Raw genomic sequence first — 12179 nt, 5'->3', positions numbered from 1 at the left:
GGAGAAAAGTGTCGGCCCAAGAATTGAACCCTGTGGCACCCCCATAGAGACTGCCATAGGTCCAGACAACAGGCCCTCCGATTTGACACACTGAACTCTATCTGAGAAGTAGTTGGTGAACCAGGCGAGGCAGTCATTTGAGAAACCAAGGCTATTTAGTCTGCCAATAAGAATGCGGTGGTTGACAGAGTCGAAAGCCTTGGCCAGGTCGATGAAGACGGCTGCACAGTACTGTCTATTATCAATCGCGGTTATAATATCGTTTAGGACCTTGAGCGTGGCTGAAGTGCACCCGTGACCAGCTCGGAAACCGGATTGCATAGCGGAGAAGGTACGGTGGTATTCGAAATGGTCGATGATCTGTTTATTAACTTGGCTTTCGAATACTTTCGAAAGGCAGGGCAGGATGGATATAGGTCTGTAGCAGTTTGGATCTAGAGTGTCACCCCCTTTGAAGAGGGGGATGACCGCGGCAGCTTTCCAATCTCTGGGGATCTCAGACGTTATGAAAGAGAGGTTGAACAGACTAGTAATAAGGGTTGCGACAATTTCGGCGGCTAGTTTTAGGAAGAAAGGGTCCAGATTGTCTAGCCCAGCTGATTTGTAGGGGTCCAGATTTTGCAGCGCTTTCAAAACATCAGCTGTCTGAATTTGTGTGAAGGAGAAGCGGGGGGGGCATGGGCAAGTTGCAGCAGAGGGTGCAGAGTTGGTGGCCGGGTTAGTGGTAGCCAGATGGAAAGCATGGCCAGCTGTAGCAAAATGCTTGTTGAAATTCTCGATTATTGTAGATTTATCGGTGGTGATAGTGTTTCCTAGCCTCAGTGCAGTGGGCAGCTGGGAGGAAGTGCTCTTATTCTCCATGGACTTTACAGTGTCCCAAAACTTTTTGGAGTTAGTGCTACAGGATGCAAATTTCTGTTTGAAAAAGTTAGCCTTTGCTTTCCTGACTGCTTGTGTATATTGGTTCCTAACTTCCCTGAAAAGTTGCATATCGCGGGGGCTATTTGATGCTAATGCTGTACGCCACAGGATGTTTTTGTGCTGGTCAAGGGCAGTCAAGTCTGAGGAGAACCAGGGGCTATATCGGTTCTTAGTTCTGTATTTTTTGAATGGGGCATGTTTATTTAAGATTGAGAGGAAATTACTTTTAAGGAACAACCAGGCATCCTCTACTGACGGAATGAGATCTATATCCATCCAAGATACCTGGGCCAGGTCAATTAGGAAGGCCTCCTCGCTAAAGTGTTTTAGGGAGCGTTTGACAGTGATGAGGGGTGGTTGTTTGACCGCGGACCCGTTACGGACGCAGGCAATAAGGCAGTGATCGCTGAGATCCTGGTTGAAGACAGCTGAGGTGTATTTAGAGGGTATGCTAGTCAGGATGATATCTATGAGGGTACCCATGTTTAAGGATTTAGGGTTGTATCTGGTAGGTTCGTTGATAATTTGCGTGAGGTTGAGGGCATCTAGCTTGGATTGTAGGATGGCTGGGGTATTAAGCATATCCCAATTTAGGTCACCAAGCAGTACAAACTCCATCCCTGCAGTACAGTTGATAACCATTGCTATAAATGCCAAAAATAGACAGCAGGTAGCTTAGTGGGTAAGAGCGTTGTGCCAGTAACCGAAAGGTCGCTGGTTCTAATCCCCGAGCCGACTAGGTGAAAAATCTGTCGATGTGCCCTTGAGCAAGGCACTTAACCCTAATTGCTCCTGTAAGTCGCTCTGGATAAGAGCGTCTGCTAAAATGACAAAAAAAAAAAAAAAAAAAAAAAAAATCCAATCTTACTGAAACATATATCACTCGTTGGGCTATCCCTCTGTAGTGGTACAGATCTACTACTCACACAACTCCTCTCAGGATCCCTCCCCCTTGACCCATCTTCCTCTACTTTCTTCACTGCCTCAGCATATGACACCCTCTGCTCTACCCTAACCCTGGTAACCTCAACCTGCCTCTCTCGCACCGGACCCTTCTGATCCCCAGCCCCATGGCCACCCCTACAATTAACACATACCACTACTTTCCCCAATGCTACACCTTCATTTGTCTCATGCCCTTCTGCACACTTCTCACACCTAGGAACCTCCCTCCTACACACTGCTGTCACATGCCCATAAGTTTGACACCTGTAACAACATAATGTATTTGGCACAAAAGCTCGTACAGGATACCTTATGTATCCTAACATCACTTTGTCGGGCAGAGACTCAACATCAAAACTCAAAAGAACAGACAATGACTCTTCTGTTTCTGTCTGCATCGCACCAAACGACGAGCATCACAAACACCGGGAATCTTCCCCTTCAGTTGGTCAGCTTTCACATTTACCGCTACCCCAGTAATCACTCCTTTCAATGGTGCCCTTTTCTTGAGATCGAAATAATTCACATCTCTTGTCCCCATTAATTTAACGTGGAGCGCCTGCTCCCTTTGACCAGCAGAAACAAAAACAATTATCACCAGACCACTTCTGGTTACCCTCACCGATTCCACAGCACCCAACTCTGTTTTCACCCACCCTGACACCACAAATGGATCAGCCAAAAGACAAGGGTCCACTTTTTCCAAAAACTTCACTCCTGCCGTCACAGACTCATCTTTATCCTGACCCTCGGTGCAAACCTCGGGCTCAGAGAACTTCACCACACCTGCCACCTCCGATAATTCGCCCTCATTCACTTCCATTGCTCCTCCTGTCTTCAACTCACTCTGTTTACACGTTCTACCATTCTTCTTTAACCAACCATCTCCCTTTTCCCCGCCATTTTTAACTGACTCAAGCTCACCCTCTTCCTCCCTCTCTCTCTCTTCGACCTCCTCTGCCTCTCTTTTTCCCTCCATTCCTCCTCCGTATTCCAAGTATAACTCTCCTTATGATAGTACTGCACTTCTCCTGACATACATCTAGTTCTTGCCTTGTCTAGTGACCACATTTTTACAGTATGACAGAGCCATAGACTGTTTTGCCAACATGAAAAAGAGGAGGATGGCATTGGCATTCAACTAGTCAACAAATAGGGTGAGTCAATATTTTTATTTTACTTGAGCACACACACACACACAGAAATGGACAGCCACATGATATTTAGCAACGTTGATTGGACTAAATTGTTTTTGGTATCTTTAAGTTTGTTTTCAGCGTATTAAACTAAGCATATCTAGCCATGTTGATTTGATGATGTTTAAGTTGAAATGGTGCTGGAATAGCGGAAGCAGTGCTCCTGTTGTCGTTGTGTTTACTTGCGGTAACGCCGTGGTTCTAAATCAGGAGTTCTTTAGTAAACTGTTGAAAACATACATTTTGCGTGAACTTGCGTTACATTCAATTTTTGCTTTGTGGACTTCACCGGGCAGATTTTGCTCTCCGGTTTTGTGATGAAACAAACGTATGTGTAGTTGAATTTATTCCTCCACTGTATAACTGTTGTCTTTTTGTTGTCACGGCCTTATTGTATATCACGGTGACGTATGAACGAATGGGTTATAGAGCAAACAACGCAATTATCACAACATAGGTTGTAATATGTATTTTTGACTGGCTTGGCTTGGCATTCTCAGTGATATTACCAAACCACCGCTACTGAATATATTTTAAGACATCTTACCCCAATGGCAGATAATTGTACTTATTTTAACCTAAAAAATTTTTTGATACAAATCAGAATATCTTGATACAGGACACATTTTCTTGATGCATTTTTTTTTTTTTGGGGTAGGCCTAGCTCAAACAAGTAAATGCATTTTTTTTTGGTTAAGTGAAATCAACTCAAAACAAGTAATTTTTACTTCATTATCTCAATCCAATATTAAAATGCTAGGTAGGATTTACATGTATTGCAGTGTAGTAAAGCTCAATCTTCGTTTGTGAAACTGTGACTTGTTGAAGTCAGTAACTCCACTCCAACCATGTTCAGCGATGCAGGGGAGCGTCCCAAACAGCGCCCTATTCCCTATGGAGTGCACTACTTTTGACCAGAGCACTATGGGACCTGGTCAATAGTAGTGCACTCCGTAGGGAATAGGAGTCCATTTGGGGTGAAGAAGCCAGGGTCATGTGTAATGTGTGTGTCGTTCCTCAGGTCCTAGACTGGTGGCTGTCAGCTTTGGACCGCTGTGTGTTCTACAAGTCACTCTGCGTCTCCCTGCGTCTGTCCCACTGTCGAATGACTGGTTTTTGAATTCTACGTACTGTATAATCTCTGGCACAATTAAAGATATATAATGTTAACTTAAAAGTTCAATAAATAAAGCAGGATAGTGTGTGAGACATTCTTTTTGAGGTTCTCAAATTAAAGGCATGTTTTTCTTTCTACTGGTGAGATAATTTACTATACTCTTTTCCGGGACACTGTGGACCGACCAGATTTTCAATTATATGACTGTGTCCCCTTTGATACATGTTTGTCCATATTATTTATATGACTGTGTCCCCCTTGATACCAGGTTTGCGTGGAACAACTGGAATGACTACCCATGTAGCAGAAGTGCAGCATGGATCTGTAAGATTGTAACTGGCAGATCTACAGACAAACAGACAGACACACACGCAGACACACATGCATGCACACGCACACACACACACACACGCAAACACACACAGACATACTTCAAGATACAGTAGCTAAGGCGGGTTCCATTTCCCATGGGGCCACACATACAAAAAATGTTTTATGCACATATGTCTGTAATTCGCTTTGAATAAAAGCATCTACCAGATGGTAATAAATGAAGTAAGATGATATTTGGATATGTGCCAGGAACATTTTGTAAATGTAGTCACACTTTGAGATTGCAGAAGTTGGCTCAATCGGAAATTACCTTTAAATTGTGCATTGTGAACAGGCCCCCAAAGGATTGAATCCCATCCATCCTGGAATGAGGAGATTCTAAAGTCCATCTCTGCAGATGTCAGACTATCACTGTCACCACCAGAGGGTGATGTTGACTGTGATTACTGAGACCAGAGGGTAATACCAGAACTCTGTGGGTAATACTAATACCGTAGCATCAGTCATGTTTACTCATGGATATGAAGATAAACATGGAATTGTCAGTAGCACAGATGCATGATGGTGCGCAAGAAAAGAAACAGTCCTGTCCCAAGCCTCAGACAGACAGGCTAAGGCTTCTCCTGTCAATTTACTAAGCTATAAGTTAATACCCTTTTCACACTGCTGAACACCAGGTGTGTGGTAGGGGCTGTATGGGGGCTGTGTTAGGGAGGAGAGCCCTGGGGCTAGTCTGGATGCTGGCCAGACCAGTTCAGAGTCAGTCAGTCAGGGAGGAGAGCCCTGGGGCTAGTCTGGATGCTGGCCAGACCAGTTCAGAGTCAGTCAGTCAGGGAGGAGAGCCCTGGGGCTAGTCGGGATGCTGGCCAGACCAGTTCAGAGTCAGTCAGTCAGAGCTCTATGTGTGTGGTAGGGGCTGTATGGGGGCTGTGTTAGGGAGGAGAGCCCTGGGGCTAGTCTGGATGCTGGCCAGACCAGTTCAGAGTCAGTCAGTCAGGGAGGAGAGCCCTGGGGCTAGTCGGGATGCTGGCCAGACCAGTTCAGAGTCAGTCAGTCAGAGCTCTATGTGTGTGGTAGGGGCTGTATTGCAGTGGGGAACCGTCAGGGCCTTCTAGGCCTTCAGAGAAGGATTTATAAAAATGTATTTAAAAAAAATCGTAATTTCTATTTAATCTTTCCAAAAATGAGTTAATCTCTTCAGTTTGTTTTGGAAAGAGACGGGTTAACACTGAATAGAAAAAAAATTATCCAATCAAGATTTTTCTTTGGAGGTCTCTGGGTAGGTCTTCAGAAGCTGGACGGAAGGCTTCAGCCATTCAACTGTAGTAGAGCAGAACTTTGGAGTGACAGTGGAATGCACCAATCAGATTTTTGATTTGAATTGGGTGGCCCTTTTATTTTTATTTTATTTTTGACTGACATGTCTAGGCCGAGGCATGTCAGTACTGAGAGCACAGAACTGTTGAATCAGGCTGGTGAACAGCCAATACAGTAGGTGTAAGCAATACACTAATAGGTTGTAGTCTGCCCTAAAACCTTTTTTTTTTTTTTTTTAAAGAAGAAGAAGCAGAAGAGAGCTCATGACAAAATAAGTGTTGCAAGCAGTAGTTTTCCCAAGCTAATGCTAGTAAAGTTAGCTAGCTTGAGTTGTAGTGGTGCGACAATGGGGACAGCGGCTTCAGCTACTGCTATCAACTTCAAGGCGGACGTTGTTGCTAAATTTGCTAGCATCACCCTTTTCAAGATTAAACTTTCAAACTTCGTTTACAAATGATCATCATCTGGTGAGTGGCACTGTTTTGTTGCTGCTTACTTGCTATTAGCTATCTCTTTGAAAATAATGACTGAAACGTTGCATTTAAACTGTAGATCACAGGTTAGTGTGATGAACGTGATAGAATATATCTGCAATGGGAAGTAATAGCAGTTTTTTTTTCAGTTTTTTTTTTCCATTTTGGACATGAAATGGTTGTGCTTTTGTATTGGTATGATTATATGGGGCATACTGGAGTGAATAGGCTGCTTATTCTATAATATTATTTGATGCTGTGTGTACCTGCTGTCGTCTGTCTATCTGCTGTGCTTATGCGTTTGACCCAAATTTGCTCTCCTTCAGCGCCATGGAGTGCTCAGCTATTACGGTCGCTGTCCTTTCAGCACCATGAGCCTGTCACCTTTGATGTGACACTGCTGTTGTCGCTATTGGTGACAGTGGTGTTGGCTACCATAAATTGTGTACACTGTGCATTATTTTATGCTCTGTCACATGTTGTGTCCATGCCGAATCTCTCTCTGTGTGTGCTGCAGCCCGAAGCGCAGCCAGGACTGTTTGATTTATTCATAATGTCAACAAAAAGTTATACTGTAATGTCGGGCACATTAAGTTATGCTATGTTTTCTGTTATTTTCTTTATTTTTTTTGTTTGATACAATCTATTGGAAGATTTTTGGTCCATCCGAAGGCCTAGGTCCTATAGTCACGGTTCACCACTGCTCTATGGGGGCTGTGCAGCCCCAGGTTGGCGTCTGTATGGTGGGGATTTGGCAGGAGGAGAGCCCTGGGGCTAGTCTGGGCACCAGTCAGGCCAGTTCAGAGTCAGTCAGTCGGAGCCCGAGGCTACACCATTTACATTTTGGGAGAAGAAGGGAGACTTCAGACTGCTGACACTCATTAATACCCAACCGATAATCTCTGGTGCTGCTTTGGGATTTGGGTCGCCGTTAGATCAATACACCATGGGTCTGGTCTAGGCTGGAGGTGCTAATGCTAACTATTCCTACAGTAGCCTAAGGCCAGGATTCGATACAAGGCACGTTGTATAGTCGACTATGTGCCTTTTTAAAGGCAATGTTCCCGACGTTCGCGGAAATAGCATTCACGGTAAAGGCTGCAGATGTCGGCTCAATCTGTAATTAGCTTTTAATTTCCAGCACTCTACAACGCACATGCAGTGCCTTCGGAAAGTATTCAGACCCCTTGACTTTTTCCACATTTTGTTAAATTACAGCCTTATTCTAAAATGGATTTAATGATTTTTCCCCCTCATCAATCTACACACAATACCCCATAATGACAAAGTGAAAACAGGTTTTTAGAAATTTTTGCAAATTTATTAAAAATAAAATGCAGAAATACCTTATTTACTTAAGTATTAAGACCCTTTGCTAAGAGACTGGAAATTGAGCTCAGGTGCATCCTGTTTCCATCGATCATGCATGAGATGTCTCTACAACTTGATTGGAGTCCACCTGTGGTAAATTCAATTGATTGGACATGATTTGGAAAGGCACACACCTGTCTATATAAGGTCCCACAGTTGACAGTGTATGTCAGAGCAAAAACCAAGCCATGAGTTTGAAGGAACTGTTCGTAGAGCTCCAAGACAGGATTGTGTCGAGGCACAGATCTGGGGAAGGGTACCAAAACATTTCTGCAGCATTGAAGGTCCCCAAGAACACAGTGGCCTCCATCATTCTTAAATGGAAGAAGTTTGGAACTACCAAATCTTCCTAGAGCTGGCCGCCCAGCCAAACTGAGCACTCTGGGGAGAAGGGCCTTGGTCAGGGAGGTGACGAAGAACCGGATGGTCACTCTGACAGAGCTTCAGAGTTCCTCTGTGGGGATGGGAGACCATTCCAGAAGGACAACCATCTCTGCAGCAATCCACCAATCAGGCCTTTATGGTAGAGTGGCCAGATGGAAGCCACTTCTCAGTAAAAGGCACATGACAGCCCGCTTGGAGTTTGGCAAAAGGCACCTAAAGGACTCCGACCATGAGAAACAAAATTCTCTGGTCTGATGAAACCAAGATTGAACTCTTTGGCCTGAATGCCAAGCGTCACGTCTGGAGGAAACCTGGCACCATCCCTACAGTGAAGCATGGTGGTGGCAGCATCATGCTGTGGGGATGTTTTTCAGAGGCAGGGACTGGGAGACTAGTCAGGATCGAGGGAAAGATGAACAGAGCAAAGTACAGAGAGATCCTTGATGAAAACCTGCTCCAGAGCGCTCAGGACCACAGACTGGGTCGACGGTTCACCTTCCAACAGGACAACGACCCTAAGCACACAGCCAAGACAACGCAGGAGTGGCTTCGGGACAAGTCTCTGAATGTCCTTGAGTGGCCCAGCCTGAGCCCGGACTTGAACCCGATCGAACATCTCTGGAGAGACCTGAAAATAGCTGTGCAGCGACGCTCCCCATCCAACCTGACAGAGCTTGAGAGGATCTGCAGAGAAGAACGGGAGAAACTCCCCAAATACAGGTGTGCCAAGCTTGTAGCTTGTTTTTGCTTTGTCATTATGGGGTATTGTGTGTAGATTGATGAGGAACAAAAACAATTGAATCATTTTTAGAATAAGGCTGTAACGTAACACAATTTGGAAAAAGTCAAGGGGTCTGAATATTTTCCGAAGGCACTGTAGGATTGAATATTGAATCCCGGCCTAAGTAAGGTGAGTGGTGGATGGATAGGGCTTGAGCCTACTTTCTGAATTATTGCCAGTAGAAAGGAGCTGTTATGATGTTAGTGTCTAGGAGGTAGCTCTGGCAGAAAGAAAGTACCCTTTTAGTGTTTCAATCACAGCTTCAAATAAAAGACAGGGGAATCACCAAATGGAATTGTAACCTAGCAACTAACCACAACCACAGGAGTTTGCAGAATAGCACAAACAGATCTCAGACCAGATAACTCAGATCTTCCTGGTTCATTACAAACAACTGGTTTGCCTCCAACTCTAACAACTCCTCATGTCCTGAACAGGAATTATAATCTGAACAGGACTTTAGCCTGAGAGTCGACCAGTGTTACTGTTCGTTGGCCTGGTAGAATACATACATTTACATTTTAGTCGTTTAGCAGACGCTCTTATCCAGAGCGACTTACAGGAGCAATTAGGGTTAAGTGCCTTGCTCAAGGGCACATCGACAGATTTTTCACCTAGTCGGCTCGGGGATTAGAACCAGCGACCTTTCGGTTACTGGCACAACGCTCTTAACCACTAAGCTACCTGCCACCCCCGTCATGTTTAATAACAAGGTATTCTGGATTCTGATTTATTGTAAAGGTGTCCGCATACATAGGTTCGGGTGCTCCTAGCAGAACTCGGCTAGGAGAAGCGACAGTCTGTGCTCGCATACTCCCTAAAGACCTTCGTTTGAAAAATGAGAAAAAGCGGCAATATTACTGTTTGTCCCTCTTGAGCCACTGTAGCAACAACATAGCCAGAAACACTTCCTCAAAATAGTCAAAATGAATCTAAGATCTATCAATAAATCTGTCATAAATGTTGATCTTAGTCGCGCCAATTTTACATCTAGGTAAGACGTTTGGTGCAGTATTTCTCAAGTGTAAAAATGTGCATGAAAACTAGTCGTCTCTCGTTGAATGACAAACACTTAATGTTCCCACTCCTACTAGGAGTAGTGCTGTTGCCCAATCACCAATGAAGGGGCGTAGACTTCGGCTACTGAATGAACTTCGTCTTGCCTCGTGAAAAAATGTGTGCAGGAACAGCCCCCCCCCCCCCCCCCCCTCCCAAAAAAAACAGCCGAATAACAAAAAGAACAAAATACAGCACAAAACTTCGTCATAATATGAACTGTTTCGACTGGGAAGCATATGGTAAGCTTTAGTTGGAGTTAAAGACTTGGTATCACATCCTCACAACACAATTAAGCGCATAGAAATAGTTACTGGCATGGGTAACACTCAATATGGCCGCCCATGCCAAATCTCTTCAGTCTCCTGAGGGGGTAAAGGTGTTGTCGTGCCCTCTTCACGACTGTCTTGGTGTGTTTGGACCATGATAGTTTGTTGGTGATGTGAACACAGAGGAACTTGAAACTCTCGACACGCTCCACTACAGCCCCGTCGATGTGAATGGTGGCGTGTTCGGCCCTCCTTTTCCTGTAGTCCACGATCATCTCCTTTGTCTTGCTCATATTGAGGGAGAGGTTGTTGTCCTGGCACCACACTGCCAGGTCTCTGACCACCTCCCTATAGGCTGTCTCATCGTTGTCGGTGATCAGGTCTACCACTGTTGTGTTGTCAGCAAACTTAATGATGGTGTTGGAGTCGTGCTTGGCCACACAGTCGTGGGTTAACAGGGAGTACAGGAGGGGACTGAGCACGCACCCCTGAGGGGCCCCCGTGTTGAGGATCAGCGTGGCAGATGTGTTGTTGCCTACCCTTACCACCAGGGGGTGTCCCGTCAGGAAGTTCAGGTTCCAGTTGATGGAAGCATTTACAGGACAGGTTGTTCATAATGGGAAGTACTGATGGAAGCATTTACAGGACAGGTTGTTCATAATGGGAAGTACTGATGGAAGCATTTACAGGACAGGTTGTTCATAATGGGAAGTACTGATGGAAGCATTTACAGGACAGGTTGTTCATAATGGGAAGTACTGATGGAAGCATTTACAGGACAGGTTGTTCATAATGGGAAGTACTGATGGAAGCATTTACAGGACAGGTTGTTCATAATGGGAAGTACTGATGGAAGCATTTACAGGACAGGTTGTTCATAATGGGAAGTACTGATGGAAGCATTTACAGGACAGGTTGTTCATAATGGGAAGTACTGATGGAAGCATTTACAGGACAGGTTGTTCATAATGGGAAGTACTGATGGAAGCATTTACAGGACAGGTTGTTCATAATGGGAAGTACTGATGGAAGCATTTACAGGACAGGTTGTTCATAATGGGAAGTACTGATGGAAGCATTTACAGGACAGGTTGTTCATAATGGGAAGTACTGATGGAAGCATTTATGGGACAGATTGTTCATAATGGGAAGTACTGATGGAAGCATTTACAGGACAGGTTGTTCATAATGGGAAGTACTGATGGAAGCATTTACAGGACAGGTTGTTCATAATGGGAAGTACTGATGGAAGCATTTATGGGACAGATTGTTCATAATGGGAAGTACTGATGGAAGCATTTACAGGACAGGTTGTTCATAATGGGAAGTACTGATGGAAGCATTTACAGGACAGGTTGTTCATAATGGGAAGTACTGATGGAAGCATTTACAGGACAGGTTGTTCATAATGGGAAGTACTGATGGAAGCATTGTCACGGCCGTCTACGGAAGGAGTGGACCAAAGCGCAGCGTTTGTAGCGAACATGACTTTATTAAAGTTAAAGTGCACGAACGAGAAAACAATAAACAATGACGGATAGTGAAGTCCTCAGTACACAGACTGAAACATGGAACAAAAACCCACAACCCTAAGGTGAACACTGACAGTTTAAATATGGCTCCCAATCAGAGATAACGAGCCGACAGCTGACACTCGTTACCTCCGATTGGGAGTCACATGACGAGACAAGACACTACAACCAAAACCAAACACAACCAAATGAACACACCCTATACCCAACACAACCAAATGAATACACCCTGGCTCAAACTACACAGTCCCGGAGCCAGAGCGTGACAGTACCCCCCCCTAAAGGCGCGGACTGCGACCGCGCCTCAATACGGGCTAAACAAGGGAGGGCTGGGCGGGCATACCTCCTCGGCGGTGGCTCTGGCTCCGGCCTTGATCCCCACCTCCTCTCCAACCCCCCAAAGTACCCCTGGTCCTGTCTAGCCCCGTTGGCCGGAGCCGGACTGACGACACGCGCCCCTGGCTTGGTGCGTGGAGGACGAACG

The sequence above is a fragment of the Coregonus lavaretus genome, assembly GCF_964263955.1.
Source record: "Coregonus lavaretus genome assembly, chromosome: 17".
NCBI classification, from domain to species: Eukaryota; Metazoa; Chordata; class Actinopteri; order Salmoniformes; family Salmonidae; genus Coregonus; species Coregonus lavaretus.
The sequence above is the reverse complement of the archived record's forward strand: the minus strand, read 5'-3'. Positions refer to the sequence as shown.